The 21,382-nt window shown below is 47.8% G+C and overlaps 5 non-coding genes across 5 annotated transcripts; all 5 read right to left on the reverse strand.

Moving 5' to 3' along the window:
* Positions 1-6,489: 6,489 nt before the first annotated feature.
* Positions 6,490-6,561, reverse strand: Trnat-ugu (transfer RNA threonine (anticodon UGU)). Its single transcript has one exon. It is a non-coding gene; the product is annotated as a tRNA-Thr (tRNA).
* A 411-nt stretch (positions 6,562-6,972) lies between these two features.
* Trnat-ugu (transfer RNA threonine (anticodon UGU)) lies at positions 6,973-7,044 on the reverse strand. Its single transcript has one exon. It is a non-coding gene; the product is annotated as a tRNA-Thr (tRNA).
* Positions 7,045-8,494: 1,450 nt separating this feature from the next.
* Positions 8,495-8,566, reverse strand: Trnat-ugu (transfer RNA threonine (anticodon UGU)). Its single transcript has one exon. It is a non-coding gene; the product is annotated as a tRNA-Thr (tRNA).
* Positions 8,567-9,944: 1,378 nt separating this feature from the next.
* On the reverse strand, positions 9,945-10,016 carry Trnat-ugu (transfer RNA threonine (anticodon UGU)). The gene has a single exon. It is a non-coding gene; the product is annotated as a tRNA-Thr (tRNA).
* Positions 10,017-11,902: 1,886 nt separating this feature from the next.
* On the reverse strand, positions 11,903-11,974 carry Trnat-ugu (transfer RNA threonine (anticodon UGU)). The gene has a single exon. It is a non-coding gene; the product is annotated as a tRNA-Thr (tRNA).
* Between the last annotated feature and the right edge of the window lie 9,408 nt (positions 11,975-21,382).

Below are 21,382 nucleotides of genomic sequence, written 5' to 3' on the forward strand. Positions count from 1 at the left end.
AACCAAGATTGCCAACAAAGACGCGTGTCTCCTCACTCTAACCAAGCAAGCGCTTGATCGTTTTCACAACGCAAAAGTTTTCTTTTATTGACTTACAATCTGTTACTGGCACACTGCTTTTGACAAAATTGACCGATCGAACACTGCCTTTGTTACAACGTATGGCCCATATCAACTCAAAGTGATGCGATTAGGTCTCCGTATTGCGTCCGCACAACCTGATCCCATGATTGACACTCGTACCAGTTATTTTATTGGGGTGGAGATCCCTCCGTTACGACGTCGTAATTTTCTCTCTGCTTTTGACGGAATTCTTGAACTTTTGCTGTGAGCAGGCCTTGAAACAAACTGCATGAAATCCCCGTTCGAGCACGTCGTCTCAGCGACCTTCTTCGAAAAGACGCAGCCTTTTCTTGGGGCCCTGAGCAAGTCAACAAGTCGACCCCTTAGTTTGCCTGCTGACGTCGTCTTCTGTCTGAGGATCTTCCGACCCGTTTGCCCCCAAACAGGTTCCCGTACAAACCAGTGGCTATGTAATAGGTGCTCTTTTGCTTCGCTAACAAGGTGGTCTTCGGCATTCCCAAAGCAGGTGATCGTACACACCAGTGGTTACGGGATAGTTGCTGTTTTGATTCGCTAACAGGGTAGTCGTCTCCTATCTGCATCCGAGTGTAATTTTTACGTACGTACCACGTGTGCCTTGCCTTGGTGTGGGCAGTATAATAAGGTGTTTAATCTCCATAGCCACCATTTGATTCTTGATCCAACGCGTAGGGCTAGCAAGATTTTAGCTCCATGTGTTGACCTTTTGTGTCACCAGCATGTCTGAACATCTACACCTATATGCCGACTGCCCCCGTTGAAACCCCTCAATCCGCCTTAATCTGTTGCATCAAAGTACTCCCCATGAATCCTCCCCGCATCAGATCCACTACCAGCAGGAGACAGGCAAAACTGGGGCCCTCCCTTGCGACCAATAATCGAAAGCAGAGACTGTTCAAATCCTGACCCTTCTCTTGAGCCCTCATGCTCCAGGATGGCGTACCCCTCAAATTCCTCTCTTACGATCCTGCCTTGGTACTCTTCGTTTCGGAGAACATGTAGTTACTGGTACTACATCAGCTCATGACATGCCAAGAGAAGGTTATCTGGGCTTCACCAGTTCCTGTAACGGGGCACGATATCGCTTTAGCTTGCCCGGTCTCCACCGCTCAGTTTGAAAATACGTCATGGCATGCGAAACTAGCCAACGGCGGAGACACCATTCGTTTGCCTGCCGGTGCTCCTAGACAGCTGCAAGTTCCAACTAGGCGCCGCTATCTCGTCGGCGTCACCCTTATTTGATCTTTTCCTGAATCTTCTTCAAACAACAAAGGAATTGCAGACAACAAAGAATGCTTCACTGGCGATTCCTACTTGCTGTGCGACTGACGTAACTAAGGTCTCTGTGACGTAAATATAAAGCCTGGTGCTCCTTGACATTCCTGTATTGAACGAGTTGGGCAGTTCTTTTTCCAATTTGTTGAGGGCGTCGTTCGCTGTTGCTTCAGAACACACAAACTTTTCACTGCTTACCATGCTCACATAAATGGGCTAAACGTCTCCACCAAACCCCTATTGCCATGTTTGCAATTACTTGTTATCTGCCCAATCGAAACTGCCACATCGTATTCTTTGCCTGCAACTCTTCCCCCTTCGACAGGCTTGGATTCCGCATTACGTGTTATCTATAGAGTAATTTCGACATTGCCGGTCGACACGTTCGTCTCTCCCATCCTAGAACCTACAGAATATGCCAACGAGGCGACCACCCCGGCCGAACTTTCTCGTTAGGTCATTCCAACTACACTGCTGGAATTCGAATCATCGCAAAGACCCGCTAGGATCCCTGCAATTGAAGCGTCATCTGTTTCTCAGGAACCTTCCTTCTCTTATGGTCTCCTGGTCGCAGCAGACCAAGAATTCCCAAAAAATTTCCCTTTTGCTACACAGGCCCAGGAGGTTTACAATGCAAAGCACCCAAGTGGCACATAAACATTCCTCAACTCTTTGTGCGGTGTTCTTTAGTCGCTCAACTCACAACCACCTGTGGAAGGACTTGCAGCCAGACTCTTTCATCCCCAGAGATGGCGCAAGGTGGCATGACGGCCAGGGGCCCTGCCAGAGCAACAAGGGTCAGGGGCCTCTCGCAAGGGTAAGGGCTGCTTTAAAGACGTGAAATTCCCTCTCAAAAGTCCGCAATGCAGCAGAGAGACCTGTACGCATAAAGAAACCGGTGGGTGCCCCGCGGTACGCTCATTCGGACCTTGTACCTTCCGCATACGTGGCGAGGTTGTGCCGCTTAGCCATTGGTGCGGTAAAAGTTACGACCCGTTCGACTGGAGCATTCCCCGACAAAGTTGGGTTACTTCCCAAGCACTGCATCACATCTGTAGGGGTGCTTGTCCAAAATTTGTTACTGACTACTCCACCACGGTACCGAAATACCTTCCACTTTCTTCTAACCAATGATAGGGTCACACGTGGTATTCCGGTTACCACGAATGGAAGGCGCATGTACCCATTTCTTATTCTAGTGAGTGACCAGCACAAGAAGTCGGGGAGCAACAGGATCCCACGTATGTCATAGTGGTAGAGCATGTCCCAGCCCTTAAGCTCTGCAAGACCGTACAGGGGTGCTTGTACCCTTTTGGCTGGCGGATGCCAAGCGGTTCTTCACGCCGCCGGAAGGAGTTCAAAGGACCTCCCACGTAGCTTCCAACGGCTGATTCTCATCAAACTACAGGCGTTTATTCCATGTCCACGGCGTCCAGAGGCTCCGGTATTGCTTGTACCTTTTAAAGAACCGGTGGATAACCAGCGGCGAAGGATTCAAACGTGGTATTTCCCGCTTATGAAACGAGCGTTTTACCACTCGACCATCGCGTCGGTAAACGTTCCTGTGTTTTTCAGCCACCCCTTTTCACAGGGGCGATTTCCCGCACAAGCCGGGTGAACTTCCCAAACGTTCTATTCCCAAAGAAGGGCCGAGCGCCCGGCCAGGGAATCGCTTGTACCTACTTTACCTGTAGGTGCCTGCCGCCACCAAGACCGACGAATGCTGATAATGCCTTCCAACACCAATTCCAATTCTTCCAATTCTTTTTCCATGTTCCCCCCCTCCCAAAAATAAAAAGAATAACCTGGGGAACAACACCCGCTCCAGCAACGCTATGGCAGGTTTGCAGCCAATCAAAAATAAATGAACAGGGGTTATAACCCAAACATACTTTTTGTAGTAAAAGTCAATTTGTAGAATGCAAAATTAAATACACCCCCATATTGGTACACTTTCGGCCAGTTCATAGCGGTTCGGCCAGTTCGTACCTGCACGGCCACGCATGTCCACTGGCCCGTCCACACGCGCACGAAACGTGAGCGTACACCACCCTAAAATCTTAAGACATCTTAAGACATTGCACTAGGACACGAGCGGGTCACCAATCCTGCCGTGCCCATCCGAATGCACGGGAACACCACTGTCTAATCGCGAACGGCACGCACTGTTTGAACACACCGCAGCAGGACACACGGCACATGCCTTCCAACACCACGGTCGACGCTCAACTCGCCACCGTCTTTGGTGGGACATGCTGCCAGACTCCTGCCGCAGTGCAATGCCGCAACTCGGAAGGACGGCCAGAGCCCCGCCAGCTGGGATATGGTCAAGTGCCCTCGCTAGGGTAAAGGCAGATTTCATGACATGAAATCCCCTCTATAGAGACTGCACTGGACCAGGGACGCCTGTACCCATTAAAGAAACCATTGGAATCCCATTGGATTCCAAACCGGTACCGCCGGCATACAAGGCTTGTGCTGTACCTCCTGGGTATCGCTGCGGTTAAAAATTACGACCACTTCCACTGGGACATTTCTTTGCGAAATCGGGTAACTTCCCAAGCACTGGATCCCTGTTCAAGGGGTGCTTGTTGCAGCAATTTTGATAATGGTTGGTGCCCAGCGGTACCGAAGTACCGACCAGTTTTTTTAACCAATGATATAGTCCGGCATGGTATTTCGGTTCCCAGGAACCCCGCATGGTAGGTGCCTTTTCTCAATTTTTAATCTGGTGGTTGGCCAGCGGCTGCAGTCAGTGCGAAGCAGCCTCCTATGCATGCCACAATGGTAGAGAAGGTCCATGTCCTTTATCCCTGCCCATAAAGTACAGGGAGCGCTTGTACACTTTTTGACTGGTGGTTGCCCAGCGGTGCCTGACCCCGCCCTAATGGTATCTAGGGATCTCCCGCATAGACTTCCACCTCTGCTTGTAGTCAAGCTCCAAGCGTTTACTCCCACGTCCAAGGCGTAGAGAGGCTCGCGATGCTTCTACCCTTTAAAGAAACCGGTGTGTATCCAGCGGACGAGGATTCCAGCCTGGCACCTCCCGCATACGATAGAAGTGTTTTACCAACTCGACCATCGCCTTCGGTGGTGTTTGTATAAAAATATATATATATATATATATATATATGGGCGTGTGCGGCTGTGTAAATATATCTAGATATATATATAAAATCCTGGCAGCAGTAAAATTTTGAAGATGGTAGAGAACACAAGAAAAGAAAACTTCGACCAAGGTAGAAACCACATTTGTTGCCAACGTTTGAACAGAGACTAGTCTTCGTTCTACTAGGCAACAATTCTACCTTGTTCAATTTTTTTTCTTCTATATATATATACATATATATATATATATATATATATATATATATATATATATAGGGGTTGGAAATGAGGGGCTTGTTAGGAAACACAGAAAGAAATGCTGGCAGTCTACAACGCCAAAGAAGGCATAGGGGAATGGTTGGACTTTTTTACCGTTAGTGACGTTACATTATTAATATTATTATTTTTTATTACTACGTGAAAAAGAAAGAAAACACGCGCCCAGAGTGGGGACCGAACCCACCCGTTTCTTTAAAGGGTGGAAGCATCGCGAGCCTCTCTACGCCTTGGGCGTGGGAGTAAACGCTTGGAGCTTGACTACAAGCAGAGGTGGAAGTCTGTGCGGGAGATCCTTAGATCACATTAGGGCGGGGTCAGGCACCGCTGGGCCCCCACCAGTCAAAAAGTGTACAAGCGCTCCCTGTACTTTATGGGCAGGGATAAAGGACTTGGACCTTCTCTACCACTGTGGGTTCGGTCCCCACTCTGAGCGCGTCTTTTTCGTTCTTTCTCACGTAATTAATAAAAAAAATAATAATGTAACGTCACTAACGGTAAAAACGTCCAACCATTCCCCTATGCCTTCTTTGGCGTTGTAGACTGCCGGAATTTCTTTCTGTATATATATATATATATCTATATATATATATATATAGTAAGGAAATGAGGGGCTCGTTGAAGAAATACAGAAAGATAGGTCGGCAGTCTACAATGCCAAAGGAGGCATAGGGGTGTGGTTAGCCTCTTTTCTTTTTCACTACAGTTAATTAAGTAAACATTTTTTTTTACATATAGAGAAGAAAGAAAGAAAGAAAAACACGCGCCCAGAGTGGGGACCAAACCTACGCCTTTCGATTACATGTCGAATGCCTTACCAAATCGGCTATCTGGGCGACTGTGGTCTCCTTCACTTTCTGGGCTAATTATATTTACTAGAAGTGTATCTGACTCTTGAGGGTGGTAGCCAGCGCCACTCTGACTCCACGGGGAGAAGGGGACCTTCTTTTCAACCCCCGGGGCCTGACTGGAACGTCTACAGCCTGTCATCAGCAGTTTACTGGCGTGAAGCCCTCTTATGCTACATAGGCATCAAGGCTGCCAGAACCGAGACCCTCGCTAGGCTTTCGCAGAATATATAGTAAGGAAATGAGAGGTTCGTTGAGGAAATACAGAAAGAAAGGTCGGCAGTCTACAATGCCAAAGGAGGCATAGGGGTGTGGTTAGGCTCTTTTCTTTTTCACTACAGTTAATTAGGTAAACATTTTTTTTACATATAGAGAAGAAAGAAAGAAAGAAAAACACGTGCCCAGAGTGGGGACCGAACCCACGCCTTTCGATTACATGTCGAATGCCTTACCAATTCGGGTATCTGGGCGACTGTGGTCTCCTTCACTTTCTGGGCTAATTATATTTACTTGAAGTGTATCTGACTCTTGAGGGTGGTAGCCAGCGCCACTCTGACTCCACGGGGAAAATGGGACCTCCTTTTCAACCCCCGGGGCGTGACTCGAACGTCTACAGCCTGTCATGAGCGGTTTACTGGCGGGAAGCCCTCTTACGCTACCTAGGCATCAAGGCTGCCAGAACCGAGACCCTCGCTAGGCTTTCGCAGAATATATAGTAAGGAAATGAGAGGTTCGTTGAGGAAATACAGAAAGAAAGGTCGGCAGTCTACAATGCCAAAGGAGGCATAGGGGTGTGGTTAGGCTCTTTTCTTTTTCACTACAGTTAATTAGGTAAACATTTTTTTTACATATAGAGAAGAAAGAAAGAAAGAAAAACACGCGCCCAGAGTGGGGACCGAACCCACGCCTTTCGATTACATGTCGAATGCCTTACCAATTCGGCTATCTGGGCGACTGTGGTCTCCTTCACTTTCTGGGCTAATTATATTTACTTGAAGTGTATCTGACTCTTGAGGGTGGTAGCCAGCGCCACTCTGACTCCACGGGGAAAATGGGACCTCCTTTTCAACCCCCGGGGCGTGACTCGAACGTCTACAGCCTGTCATGAGCGGTTTACTGGCGGGAAGCCCTCTTACGCTACCTAGGCATCAAGGCTGCCAGAACCGAGACCCTCGCTAGGATTTCGCAGAATAATATAGTAAGGAAATGAGGGGCTCGTTGAGGAAATACAGAAAGATATGTCGGCAGTCTACAATGCCAAAGGAGGCATAGGGGTGTGGTTAGGCTCTTTTCTTTTTCACTACAGTTAATTAAGTAAACATTTTTTTTACATATAGAGAAGAAAGAAAGAAAGAAAAACACGCGCCCAGAGTGGGGACCGAACCCACGCCTTTCGATTACATGTCGAATGCCTTACCAATTCGGCTATCTGGGCGACTGTGGTCTCCTTCACTTTCTGGGGTAAGTATATTTACTAGAAGTGTATCTGACTCTTGAGGGTGGTAGCCAGAGCCACTCTGACTCCACGGGGAGAAGGGGACCTCCTTTTCAACCCCCGGGGCGTGACTCGAACGTCTACAGCCTGTCATGAGCGGTTTACTGGCGGGAAGCCCTCTTATGCTACCTAGGCATCAAGGCTGCCAGAACCGAGACCCTGGCTAGGCTTTCGCAGAATAATATAGTATGAAAATGAGGGGCTCGTTGAGGAAATACAGAAAGCTAGGTCGGCCGTCTACAATGCCAAAGGAGGCATAGGGGTGTGGTTAGGCTCTTATCTTTTTCACTATAGTTAATTAAGTAAACATTTTTTTACGTATAGAGAACAAAGCAAAAAAGAAAAACACGCGCCCAGAGTGGGGACCAAACCCACGCCTTTCGATTACATGTCGAATACCTTACCAATTCGGCTATCTGGGCGACTGTGGTCTCCTTCACTTTCTGGGCTAATTATATTTAGTAGAAGTGTATCTGGGCTAATTATATTTACTACAAGTGTATCTGACTCTTGGGGGTGGTAGCCAGCGCCACTCTGACTCCACGGGGAGAAGGGTACCTTCTTTTCAACCCCCGGGTCGTGACTCGAACGTCAACAGCCTGTTATGAGCGGTTTACTGGCGGGAAGCCCTCTTATGCTAGCTAGGCATCAAGGCTGCCAGAACCGAGACCCTCGCTAGGCTTTCGCAGAATAATATAGTAAGGATATGAGGGGCTCGTTGAGGAAATACAGAAAGATAGTTCGGCAGTCTACGATGCCAAAGGAGGCATAGGGGTGTGGTTAGGCTCTTTTCTTTTTCACTACAGTTAATTAAGTAAACATTTTTTTACATATAGAGAAGAAAGAAAGAAAGAAAATTCCCCCGCATTTCCCCGAGGGGGAGAATGTGAAAGTGCGAATGCACGGTTGTCGGCCCGCTTGCGGCGCTTGCGCTCGGCACCCGCAGCCCACCGCCTCGCCGCCTTCTCTTCCATCGGGTTTGTAGTATCAAGTGTACACCACGATGTTATCAAGCCGCTATAACGCCGCTGACGACGTAGTTTGAATGCGTTAAAGATATAAGGAGCGTTCCTAACTCTAAAATCAGCGTGGCTTCCGTGGCTTAGTCGGTAGAGCGTCGCGCTGCGGCCGCAACGTCCTCGGATCGAAACCGGGCGCCGGATGCTGTGATTTTATATAGTTTAGTGGCCTGGCTGGCGCGCCGAGAGCGGGTGTTGCGAACTGGAGAGTAGGCGAGGGGGGAGAGGAGGCGCTACGCGAGCGCCCTCACGCGTCGGAAATCCGGCGCCGTTGCTAGGCACGCCAGCTAGCTCCGTTGCTAGGCTGCGGACGGACGGTGGACGAGTGATTGAGGGTCGCTTAAGAAGTGCATTCGCACTTAAAAAACACGCGCCCAGAGTGGGGACCGAACCCACGCCTTTCGATTACATGTCGAATGCCTTACCAATTCGGCTATCTGGGCGACTGTGGTCTCCTTCACTTTATGGGCTAATTATATTTACTTGAAGTGTGTATGACTCTTGAGGGTGGTAGCCAGTGCCATTCTGATTCCACGGGGAGAAGGGGACCTTCTTTTCAACCCCCGGGGCGTGACTCGAACGTCTACAGCCTGTCATCAGCGGTTTACTGGCGGGAAGGCCTCCTATGCTACCTAGGCATCAAGGCTGAGAGAACCGAGACCCTCCCTAGGCTTTCGCAGAATAATGTAGTAAGGAAATGAGGCGCTCGTTGAGGGAATACAGAAAGATAGGTCGGCAGTCTACAATGCCAAAGGAGGCATAGGGGTTTGGTTAGGCTCTTTTCTTTTTCACAACAGTTAATTATGTAAACATTTTTTTTACATATAGAGAAGAAAGAAAAAAAACACGCGCCCAGAGTGGGGACCGAACCCACGCCTTTCGATTACATGTCGAATGCCTTACCAATTACCAATTCGGCTATCTGGGCGACTGTGGTCTCCTTCACTTTCTGGGCTAATTATATTTACTAGAAGTGTATCTGACTCTTGAGGGTGGTAGCCAGCGCCACTCTGACTCCACGGGGAGAAGGGGACCTTCTTTTCAACCCCCGGGGCGTGACTCGAACGTCTACAGCCTGTCATGAGCGGTTTATTGGCGGGAAGCCCTGTTATGCTACCTAGGCATCAAGGCTGCCAGAACCGAGACCCTCGCTAGGCTTTCGCAGAATAATATAGTAAGGAAATGAGGGGCTCGTTGAGGGAATACAAAAAGGTAGGTCGGCAGTCTACAGTGCCAAAGGAGGCAGAGGGGTGTGGGAAGGCTCTTTTCTTTTTCACTACAGTTAATTAAGTAAACATTTTTTTTACATATAGAGAAGAAAGAAAGAAACAAAAACACGCGCCCAGAGTGGGGACCGAACCCACGCCTTTCGATTACATGTCGAATGCCTTACCAATACGGCTATCTGGGCGACTGTGGTCTCCTTCACTTTATGGGCTAATTATATTTACTAAAAGTGTATCTGACTCTTGAGGGTGGTAGCCAGCGCCACTCTGACTCCACGGGGAGAAGGGGACCTTCATTTCAACCCCCGGGGCGTGACTCGAACGTCTACAGCCTGTCATGAGCGGTTTACTGGCGGGAAGCCCTCTTATGCTACCTAGGCATCAAGGCTGCCAGAACCGAGACCCTCGCTAGGCTTTCGCAGAATATATTGTAAGGAAATGAGAGGTTCGTTGAGGAAATACAGAAAGAAAGGTCGGCAGTCTACAATGCCAAAGGAGGCATAGGGGTGTGGTTAGGCTCTTTTCTTTTTCACTACAGTTAATTAAGTAAACATTTTTTTTACATATAGAGAAGAAAGAAAGAAAGAAAAACACGCGCCCAGAGTGGGGACCGAACCCACGCCTTTCGATTACATGTCGAATGCCTTACCAATTCGGCTATCTGGGCAACTGTGGTCTCCTTCACTTTCTGGGCTAATTATATTTACTAGAAGTGTATCTGACTCTTGAGGGTGGTAGCCAGCGCCACTCTGACTCCACGGGGAAAATGGGACCTCCTTTTCAACCCCCGGGGCGTGACTCGAACGTCTACAGCCTGTCATGAGTGGTTTACTGGCGGGAAGCCCTCTTACGCTACCTAGGCATCAAGGCTGCCAGAACCGAGACCCTGGCTAGGCTTTCGCAGAATAATATAGTATGAAAATGAGGGGCTCGTTGAGGAAATACAGAAAGCTAGGTCGGCAGTCTACAGTGCCAAAGAAGGCAGAGGGGTGTGGGTAGGCTCTTTTCTTTTTCACTACAGTTAATTAAGTAAACATTTTTTACATATAGAGAACAAAGCAAAAAAGAAAAACACGCGCCCAGAGTGGGGACCGAACCCACGCCTTTCGATTACATGTCGAATACCTTACCAATTCGGCTATCTGGGCGACTGTGGTCTCCTTCACTTTCTGGGCTAATTATATTTAGTAGAAGTGTATCTGGGCTAATTATATTTACTAGAAGTGTATCTGACTCTTGGGGGTGGTAGCAAGCGCCACTCTGACTCCACGGGGAGAAGGGTACCTTCTTTTCAACCCCCGGGTCGTGACTCGAACGTCTACAGCCTGTTATGAGTGGTTTACTGGCGGGAAGGCCTCTTATGCTACCTAGGCAACAAGGCTGCGTGAACCGAGACCCTCGCTAGGCTTTCGCAGAATAATATAGTAAGTAAATGAGGCGCTCGTTGAGGAAATACAGAAAGATAGGTCGGCAGTCTACAATGCCAAAGGAGGCATAGGGGTTTGGTTAGGCTCTTTTCTTTTTCACTACAGTTAATTAAGTAAACATTTTTTTACATATAGAGAAGAAAGAAAGAAAGAAAAACACGCGCCCAGAGTGGGGACCGAACCCACGCCTTTCGATTACATGACGAATGCCTTACCAATTCGGCTATCTGGGCGACTGTGGTCTCCTTCACTTTCTGGGCTAATTATATTTACTAGAAGTGTATCTGACTCTTGAGGGTGGTAGCCAGCGCCACTCTGACTCCACGGGGCGAAGGGGACCTTCTTTTCAACCCCGGGGAGTGACTCGAACGTCTACAGCCTGTCATGAGCAGTTTACTGGCGGGAAGCCCTCTTATGCTACCTAGGCGTCAAGGCTGCCAGAACCGAGACCCTCGCTAGGCTTTCGCAGAATAATATAGTAAGGAAATGAGGGGCTCGTTGAGGAAATACAGAAAGATAGGTCGGCAGTCTACAATGCCAAAGGAGGCATAGGGGTGTGGTTAGGCTCTTTTCTTTTTCACAACAGTTAATTATGTAAACATTTTTTTTTACATATAGAGAAGAAAGAAAAAAAACGCGCCCAGAGTGGGGACCGAACCCACGACTTTCGATTACATGTCGAATGCCTTACCAATTACCAATTCGGCTATCTGGGCGACTGTGGTCTCCTTCACTTTCTGGGCTAATTATATTTACTAGAAGTGTATCTGATTCTTGAGGGTGGTAGCCAGCGCCACTCTGACTCCACGGGGAGAAGGGGACCTTCTTTTCAACCCCCGGGGCGTGACTCGAACGTATACAGCCTGTCATGAGCGGTTTATTGGCGGGAAGCCCTGTTATGCTACCTAGGCATCAAGGCTGCCAGAACCGAGACCCTCGCTAGGCTTTCTCAGAATAATATAGTAAGGAAATGAGGGGCTCGTTGAGGAAATACAGAAAGATAGGTCGGCAGTCTACAGTGCCAAAGAAGGCAGAGGGGTGTGGGTAGGCTCTTTTCTTTTTCACTACAGTTAATTAAGTAAACATTTTTTTACATATAGAGAAGAAAGAAAGAAACAAAACCACGCGCCCAGAGTGGGGACCGAACCCACGCCTTTCGATTACATGTCGAATGCCTTACCAATTCGGCTATCTGGGCGACTGTGGTCTCCTTCACTCTATGGGCAAATTATATTTACTAGAAGTGTATCTGACTCTTGAGGGTGGTAGCCAGCGCCACTCTGACTCCACGGGGAGAAGGGGACCTTCATTTCAACCCCCGGGGCGTGACTCGAACGTCTACAGCCTGTCATGAGCGGTTTACTGGCGGGAAGCCCTCTTATGCTACCTAGGCATCAAGGCTGCGAGAACCCAGACCCTCGCTAGGCTTTCGCAGAATAATATAGTAAGGAAATGAGGGGCTCGTTGAAGAACCCACGCGCCCAGAGTGGGTTCGAAAGGCGTGGGTTCGGTCCCTACTCTGGGCGCGTGCTTTTCTTTCTTTCTTCTCTATATGTAAAAAATGTTTACTTAATTAACTGTTGTGAAAAAGAAAAGAGCCTAACCACACCCCTATGCCTACTTTGGCATTGTAGACTGCCGACCTATCTTTCTGTATTTCCTCAACGAGCGCCTCATTTTCTTACTATATTATTCTGCGAAAGCCTAGCGAGGGTTCCGGTTCTGGCAGCCTTGATGCCTAAGTAGCATAAGAGGGCTTCCCGCCAGTAAACCCCTCATGACAGGCTGTACACGTTCGAGCCACGCCCCGGGGGTTGAAAAGAAGGTCCCCTTCTCCCCGTGGAGTCAGAGTGGCGCTGGCTACCACCCTCAAGAGTCAGATACACTTCTAGTAAATACATTTAGCCCAGAAAGTGAAGGAGACCACAGTCGCCCAGATAGCCGAATTGGTAAGGCATTCGACATGTAATCGAAAGGCGTGGGTTCGGTCCCCACTCTGGGCTCGTGTTTTTCTTTCTTTCTTCTCTATATGTAAAAAAAATGTTTACCTAATTACTGTAGTGAAAAAGAAAAGAGCCTAACCACACCCCTATGCCTCCTTTGGCATTGTAGACTGCCGACCTATCTTTCTGTATTTCCTCAACGAGCCCCTCATTTCCTTACTATATTATTCTGCGAAAGCATAGCGAGGGTCTCAGTTCTGGCAGCCTTGATGCCTAGGTAGCCTAAGAGGGCTTCCCGCCAGTAAGCCGCTCATGACAGGCTGTAGACGTTCGAATCACGCCCCGGGGGTTGAAAAGAAGGTCCCCTTCTCCCCGTGGAGTCAGAGTGGCGCTAGCCACCACCCTCAAGAGTCAGATACATTTCTAGTAAATATAATTAGCCCAGAAAGTGAAGGAGACCACAGTTGCCCAGATAGCCGAATTGGTAAGGCATTCGACATGTAATCGAAAGGCGTGGGTTCGGTCCCCACTCTGGGCGCGTGTTTTTCTTTTTTTCTTTTTTCTCTATATGTAAAAAAAATGTTTGCTTAATTAACAGTAGTGAAAAAGAAAAGAGCCTAACCACACCCCTATGCCTCCTTTGGCATTGTACACTGCCGACCTATCTTTCTGTATTTCCTCAACGAGCCCTTCATTTCCTTACAACATTATTCTGCGAAAGCCTAGCGAGGGTCTCGGTTCTGGCAGCCTTGATGCCTAGGTAGCATAAGAGGGCTTCACGCCAGTAAACCGCTCATGACAGGCTGTAGACGTTCCTGTGACGCCCCGGGGGTTGAAAAGAAGGTCCCTTCTCCCCGTGGAGTCAGAGTGGCGCTGGCTACCACCCTCAAGAGTCAGATACACTTCTAGTAAGTATAATTAGCCCAGAAAGTGAAGGAGACCACAGTCGCCCAGATAGCCGAATTGGTAAGGCATTCGACATGTAATCGAAAGGCGTGGGTTCGGTCCCCACTCTGGGCGCGTGTTTTTCTTTCTTTCTTTCTTCTCTATATGTAAAAAAAATGTTTACTTAATTACTGTAGTGAAAAAGAAAAGAGCCTAACCACACCCCTATGCCTCCTTTGGCATTGTAGACTGCCGACCTATCTTTCTGTATTTCCTCAACGAGCCTCTCATTTCCTTACTATATATTCTGCGAAAGCCTAGCGAGGGTCTCGGTTCTGGCAGCCTTGATGCCTAGGTAGCATAAGAGGGCTTCACGCCAGTAAACCGCTGATGACAGGCTGTAGACGTTCCAGTCACGCCCCGGGGGTTGAAATGAAGGTCCCCTTCTCCCCGTGGAGTCAGAGTGGCGCTGGCTACCACCCTCAAGAGTCAGATACACTTCTAGTAAATATAATTAGCCCAGAAAGTGAAGGAAACCACAGTCGCCCAGATAGCCGAATTGGTAAGGCATTCGACATGTAATCGAAAGGCGTGGGCTCGGTCCCCACTCTGGGCGCGTGTTTTTCTTTCTTTCTTTCTTCTCTATATGTAAAAAAAGTTTACCTAATTAACTGTAGTGAAAAAGAAAAGAGCCTAACCACACCCCTATGCCTCCTTTGGCATTGTAGACTGCCGACCTATCTTTCTGTATTTCCTCAACGAGACCCTCATTTCCTTACTATATTATTCTGGGAAAGCTTAGCGAGGGTCTCGGTTCTGGCAGCCTTGATGCCTAGGTAGCATAAGAGGGCTTCCCACCAGTAAACAGCTCATGACAGGCTGTAGACGTTCGAGTCACGCCCCGGGGGTTGAAAAGAAGGTCCCCTTCTCCCCGTGGAGTCAGAGTGGCGCTGGCTACCACCCTCAAGAGTCAGATACAGTTCTAGTAAATATAATTAGCCCAAAAAGTGAAGGAGACCACAGTCGCCCAGATAGCCGAATTGGTAAGGCATTCGAAATGTAATCGAAAGGCGTGGGTTCGGTCCCCACTCTGGGCCCGTTTTTCTTTCTTTCTTCTCTATATGTAAAAAAAAATGTTTACTTAATTAATGTTGTGAAAAAGAAAAGAGGCTAACCACACCCCTACGCCTCCTTTGGCATTGTAGACTGTCGACCTATCTTTCTGTATTTCCTCAACGAGCCCCTCATTTCCTTAATATATTATTCTGCGAAAGCCCAGCGAGGGTCTCGGTTCTGGCAGCCTTGATGCCTAGGTAGCATAAGAGGGCTTCCCGCCAGTAAACCGCTCATGACAGGGTGTAGACGTTCGAGTCACGCCCCGGGGGTTGAAAAGAAGGTCCCCTTCTCCCCGTGGAGTCAGAGTGGCGCTGGCTACCACCCTCAAGGGTCAGATACACTTCTAGTAAATATAAGTAGCCCAGAAAGTGAAGGAGACCACATTCGCCCAGATAGCCGAATTCCTAAGGCATTCGACATGTAATCGAAAGGCGTGGGTTCGGTCCCCACTCTGGGCGCGTGTTTTTCTTTCTTTCTTTTCTATATGTAAAAAAATGTTTACTTAATTAACTGTAGTGAAAAAGAAAAGAGCCTAACCACACCCCTATGCCTCCTTTGGCATTGTAGACTGCCGACCTATCTTTCTGTATTTCCTCAACGAGCCTCTTATTTCCTTACAATATATTCTGCGAAAGCCTAGCGAGGGTCTCGGTTCTGGCAGCCTTGATGCCTAGGTAGCATAGGAGGGCTTCCCGCCAGTAAACCGCTGATGACAGGCTGTAGACGTTTGAGTCACGCTCCGGGGGTTGAAAAGAATGTCCCCGTCTCCCCGTGGAGTCCCAGTGGCGCTGGCTACCACCCTCAAGAGTCAGATACACTTCTAGTAAATATAATTAGCCCAGAAAGTGAAGGTGACCACAGTCGCCCAGATAGCCGAATTGGTAAGGCATTGGACATGTAATCGAAAGGCGTGGGCTCAGTCCCCACACTGGGCGCGTGTTTTTCTTTCTTTCTTTCTTCTCTATATGTAAAAAAATGTTTACCTAATTAACTGTAGTGAAAAAGAAAAGAGCCTAACCACTCCTATGCCTCCTTTGGCATTGTAGACTGCCGACCTGTCTTTCTGTATTTCCTCAACGAGCCCCTCATTTCCTTACTATATTATTCTGCGAAAGCCTACCGAGGGTCTCGGTTCTGGCAGCCTTGATGCCTAGGTAGCCTAAGAGGGCTTCCCGCCAGTAAACCGCTCATGACAGGCTGTAGACGTTCGAGTCACGCCCCGGGGGCTGAAAAGAAGGTCCCCTTCTCCCCGTGGAGTCAGAGTGGCGCTAGCTACCACCCTCAAGAGTCAGATACACTTCTAGTAAATATAATTAGCCCAGAAAGTGAAGGAGACCACAGTCGCCCAGATAGCCGAATTGGTAAGGCATTCACATGTAATCGAAAGGCGTGGGTTCGGTCCCACTCTGGGTGCGTGTTTTTCTTTCTTTCTTTCTTCTCTATATGTAAAAAAATGTTTACCTTATTAACTGTAGTGAAAAAGAAAAGAGCCTAACCACACCCCTATGCCTCCTTTGGCATTGTAGACTGCCGACCTATCTTTCTGTATTTCCTCAACGAGCCCCTCATTTCCTTACTATATTATTCTACGAAAGCCTAGCGAGGGTCTCGGTTCTGGCAGCCTTGATGCCTAGGTAGCATAAGAGGGCTTCCCGCCAGTAAACCGCTCATGACAGGCTGTAAACGTTCGAGTCACGCCCCGGTGGTTGAAAAGAAGGTCCCCTTCTCCCCGTGGAGTCAGAGTGGCGCTGGCTACCACCCTCAAGAGTCAGATACACTTCCAGTAAATATAATTAGCCCAGAAAGTGAAGGAGACCACAGTCGCCCAAATAGCCGAATTAGTAAGGCATTCGACATGTAATCGAAAGGCGTGGGTTCGGTCCCCACTCTGGGCGCGTGTTTTTCTTTCTTTCTTCTCTATATGTAAAAAAATTTTTACCTAATTAACTGTATTGAAAAAGAAAACAGCCTAACCACACCCCTATGCCTCCTTTGGCATTGTAGGCTGCCGACCTATCTTTCTGTATATATATATATATATATATATATATATATATATATATATATATATATATATATATATATATATATATATATATATATACATATATTTATATATTATATATTTATATATATATAAGACAGGAAACCTTTGCACAAGGTAAAAGCACGATTGTTTCCCACGTTTCAGCAAAGAGACTTGCTTTCGTCAGGGCGATCTCTCGCCTGGCTGGCACGCTTTATATAGGGGTAGGTCCCCCTGGTGGTGAGAGGAGAGACTGAAAGAAGGAAGTGAAACTGAGAAAGCGGACTGGTTTGGGAGTATGTCGGTGAAGATATTGAGGGGAAAAGAAGGTCGTATAGTTTGAGCCGCGAAGTAGGTCGCAGGGAAGCCAGCTGGGGGTTCATATTCGGGGAATGCTAGGAGAGAAAGGAGGAGTGGGTGTTTGTTGGCCCACCTCAGAAGGGCTTCAGAACTGCCCGAAGCAGACCAGGCAGTGAGAGTGCGGTCCTTATCATAAACTATCTTCGAGGCTCAGGTCAAAAGAGAAAGTAGAGAAGGGGGAAATAACTAGGTCAAGGAAAAAAAGAGGAAAAAAAACAGGGTTGGAAACCACACAAACTCACACAGAAAAGAAAAAAGCAATTACCTGACAACTGAAAGGACACGTGTCACCCACGGCAACTTTTCTGGAACAGGCCTGTCCTGAAACTCAAAAACGAAAAGATAAAGTTAGGATGACGTACGGATCACAAGACAAACCCGAGAAAATAAAGAAGAAAAAAATAAAATGGAATTCCAAAAGCAAAGGTTGCAGGGATGCGGGCGAGTATTATGCTGGAAGCTAAGGAATGAAAACAAAATAAGGAGAAGAGGGAGGGGTCATAGTCTTTGCATAAGGTATATGCAAGACAATGCCTAATTCTGTATTCCCGGTGAATATGGCCAGGATTCCAAGTCGCCCCTAGACACATTATTTCCAGTAGGTTGCATGGAGATGAGGTTGTGAATTAAATTTTATTCCCGGTATGATCGGATTCTGGAGGACGTGGGTTCGGATCCCATCTCGCGGGCATTTTTTCTCCACTTTGTTTCTTTCCAAATTCTTTATCTCTTTCAATGACCTACCACATCCTCCCCTTTGCTTTCGGAGGTTTTCCTGATTGCCAACTATTATTTCTGTCCTATTTCAACTAGCCCCTCAATTTCTATTCCGATTCGCTACATGCATAGCGAGGGCCTCTGTTCTGCCAGTCTTCGTGGCCTAGGAAGCTTAAGAGGGTTCAACGCCTGTTGACCACACTTGACATGTCGTAAACACTCGAGTCACGGACCGGGGGTTAAAAAAAAGGTCCCCTCCACCCCGAGTAGTCTGAGTGCTTTTAGGTCCCCTTCTATTTCTATAGCCGAGACCACAGTTTCCAACTGCCTTGTCTCCAGCCCGTTTCTTGCCTGTTTTAGCATTGAAGTCCCCCAGAACTATGGTATAAAGTTATTTTACTTTAGCCATTGCCGATTCAATATTGTTACAGTGTTAGGTACAGGACAATCAGTAGGTTGTCTGTTACATTAGTTGGCGGTTAACCGCCTGTGTAGGGTATGTCCCAGTGGAACGGGATCCAGGGGGTATGCTTGCACGTAGAAGAGGAGGGCGAAGAAGAGTTTTTCCCCGGCTCGCTGCTTACCGGCATCTGTGGTACCACGTCTTGCCTGTGGGTCCGGACGACTTGTAAATAAAGCCTTCATCCATTTGTTACGTCCGTAGCAATATCTTCATAGAAGCGTTCCATTACCTTGTTGTCGTGGCTGGATGTGGGCGAATAGGCCTGTACCACCTTCAGCTTGTACCTCTTTTTAAGCCTAATTACAAGACCTGATGCCCTTTCATTAATAATCTAGTATTCTTTGTTACTGTTTTTCATAGGGGCGCAAAGAAAGGCTTGACGCATTGATGTCGCAGTACCATTCCCTTTGCAATGATGAGTTAGGCCCGGTAACGGAAGAGCGAGCCGAACGTTTTCTTAAACCTGATATGAAGCCTGGATTCGTAAAGGCCAGGATTGTTCGATTGGAGTTGCCAAAAGCTTAGCCAAAAAAACAGAGAAATGGAAAAACTGGGGATTATATCGCCTGTTACGGCATGAGAATACGCTACTGCAGCTGTGCCAGTAATCAAAGAGGACCGTAGCATACGGATTTGCGGCGACCACAAGACGGCCGTTAACCAGTGCCCTGATGTCGACAGCTATCCTTAAGCGAGGGTGGACGACCTGCTCGTAGCTTTGTCGGGAGGTAAGCATTTTTTGAACGTTGATCTGAACCGGGCTTATCAGGAAGTGCTCAAATCGGAGTCGTTAACACAGTACCTCACGTTGAATGCGCAGAAGCAATTGTTTCCTGTTAATCAAATGGCGTTTGCAATTTTTTCTGCACTTGAGATATTCCTAAAGAATAATCGATACCATGCTGAAAGGCCTGCCCGGGGTTTTCTCCTACCTAGAAGACATTCTGGCGACGGGTAAAAATGACAAAGAGCATTTCACCAATCTGGAACCTGTGCTAAAACGACTTCTTAAGAGAGGCGTCCGCGTCAAGAAAAAGAACTGTTAGTTTATCCAACAGGAGCTTAGCTACCTCGGACACCTAATCAGCGCTGAAGGCATCTCGGCAACCACGGAGAAGGTTGACGTGCTCCTCAAGGCTCCACCTACTAAATACGAGCAGCAGATGCGGTCGTTCCTAGCAGTCGGCAATTTCTACGGCAAGTTCGTCCCCAGCCTAGCAACGGTGGCGCAACCATTTTTCTGACTGCTACGCAAAAACGCCCCATGGTGCTGCGACGCGCGTGGCGAGGCGGCGTTTGCCAATATAAAGAGCTTGCTTGCGTAGCGGCCGAGTTTGCCGCACTACGACCAGTGTAAACCGCTAAAGCTGTCATGTGACGCATCGCAGTACGGTTTACGGGCGGTTCTTTCTCATATTTTCGATGGAGGAAGGACAAAGTCAATCGCTTTCCCATCGCGTAACCTGTCCGAGGCCGAAACATGATGTTTAGAGTTTAATGGCGCAAGGCCGACTAAGGGCAAAGAGCGCCAAACAAAAGTGATAACATGAAACTAACATGGAAGTAAAAGAACACTTTAGTAAAAATAAACAAAGTAAAACACAACGTAATGAAAATGACTGGTGTAAAGGGCCAGGTTGTCAACATGCATGATAAGAAATGAGATGTAAAAATTTTACGTCGGTGAGAAACGCGAAAACGCGTTGGATTGAAAACAGGGCTTCGTCTCCTAAGAAGTGTGACGGGTGTGGTGGAATATGTCGTGTGTGTAGTTGAGGGAAGTGTTTGCGTCGTGTAGTGTCGAGTGCCTTACATTGTACGAGGATGTGCATCACGAATAGGGCCTCTCCGCACCTACTGCACAGAGGTCTTGGAGACCCAGTGAGAAGGTGCGAGTGTGTTGCATGAGTATGCCCTATCCGTAATCTGGCCAAGGCGACTTCAGTGTATCTATTGCGTGTGTCGGTGGTGTATGGTCCCAAGTGTGGTTTTATTACGTGTAACTTGTTGTCTGACTGTTCACTCCAGTGTGTTTACCATGTTTTGCGAAGTTGTTGTCTGATGTGTGGTTTCACGTCAGTGTAGGGTAATGTGGTTATGTCTACTGCATTCGAGAGTGTAGGAGCAGCAGCCATTCGATCCGCTGCTTCGTTCCCGGCTATACCACTGTGGCCAGGGACCCAGCAAAGGACTAGTTCAAATTTGTGGACATTCACCGACATAATATCCTTGATGATCAGATTGATAACGTGGTTTTTCGGCGGCACTGTTGACGACAGTGCCCGCACAACACTGAGGGAATCTGTATAGATAATGGATTGTGGGATGTGGCTTTGAAGTATATGATTGACAACAAGAAGTACACCGTAAGCCTCTGCCGTAAAGATACTAGTATGACTATTCAGAGTTCTAGTGACACTAAGGCCGGGCCCATGCGCCGCGCAGGACACAGAGGTGGAAGTCTTAGAGGCATCCGTAGAAAATTCAGAATAATGATACTTCTCCTGCAAATACAAGAAGTGCTGCTGAATTGCACATGTGGGAGCTCGGTTTTTATCAACATGTGTGAAAGATGTGTCGCATGACACAGGGCGGAGATGCCATGGTGCTATGAAATCTGTTACAGAACTTTGGATGGTGTCTAAAAAGGAGACAGCAAGCTCTGACGCTTCCTCTCTAACTCTGTAAGAGAAGGGCGCAGAGAACGATGGTCGATTTAAAAGGAGTACAGTCATGGATGCATCATTAAAAACTGATTTAAAAGGATGGTGTGGCATGGATGAAATTTTAAAGGCATAAAGGAGGTCTGTGTATGCTCGTTGACGTTGAAGGTTCCATGTGTTGCACTCTACATACAGGCTTTCGACCGGACTAGTTCGGAAGGCGCCACACGCCAAGCGGAGCACTAGATGAAGGACTGGGTCCAGCATTCTGAGGGATGTTTTAGTGGCTGACCCATAGACAACGCTACCATAGTCCAGTCGTGAACCTATTAGGCTGGTAAAAACACGTAAAAGAAGTTGTTTGTCAGCACCAAAAGAGATGTGCGACAGAACCTTCAGGATATTCATTGTTTTTAAGCATTTATGTTTTAGT

This window comes from Haemaphysalis longicornis, unplaced genomic scaffold, assembly GCF_048455015.1.
Source record: "Haemaphysalis longicornis isolate Haplotype H1 unplaced genomic scaffold, Haemaphysalis longicornis Haplotype H1 scaffold_12, whole genome shotgun sequence".
In the NCBI taxonomy this organism is placed as follows: domain Eukaryota; kingdom Metazoa; phylum Arthropoda; class Arachnida; order Ixodida; family Ixodidae; genus Haemaphysalis; species Haemaphysalis longicornis.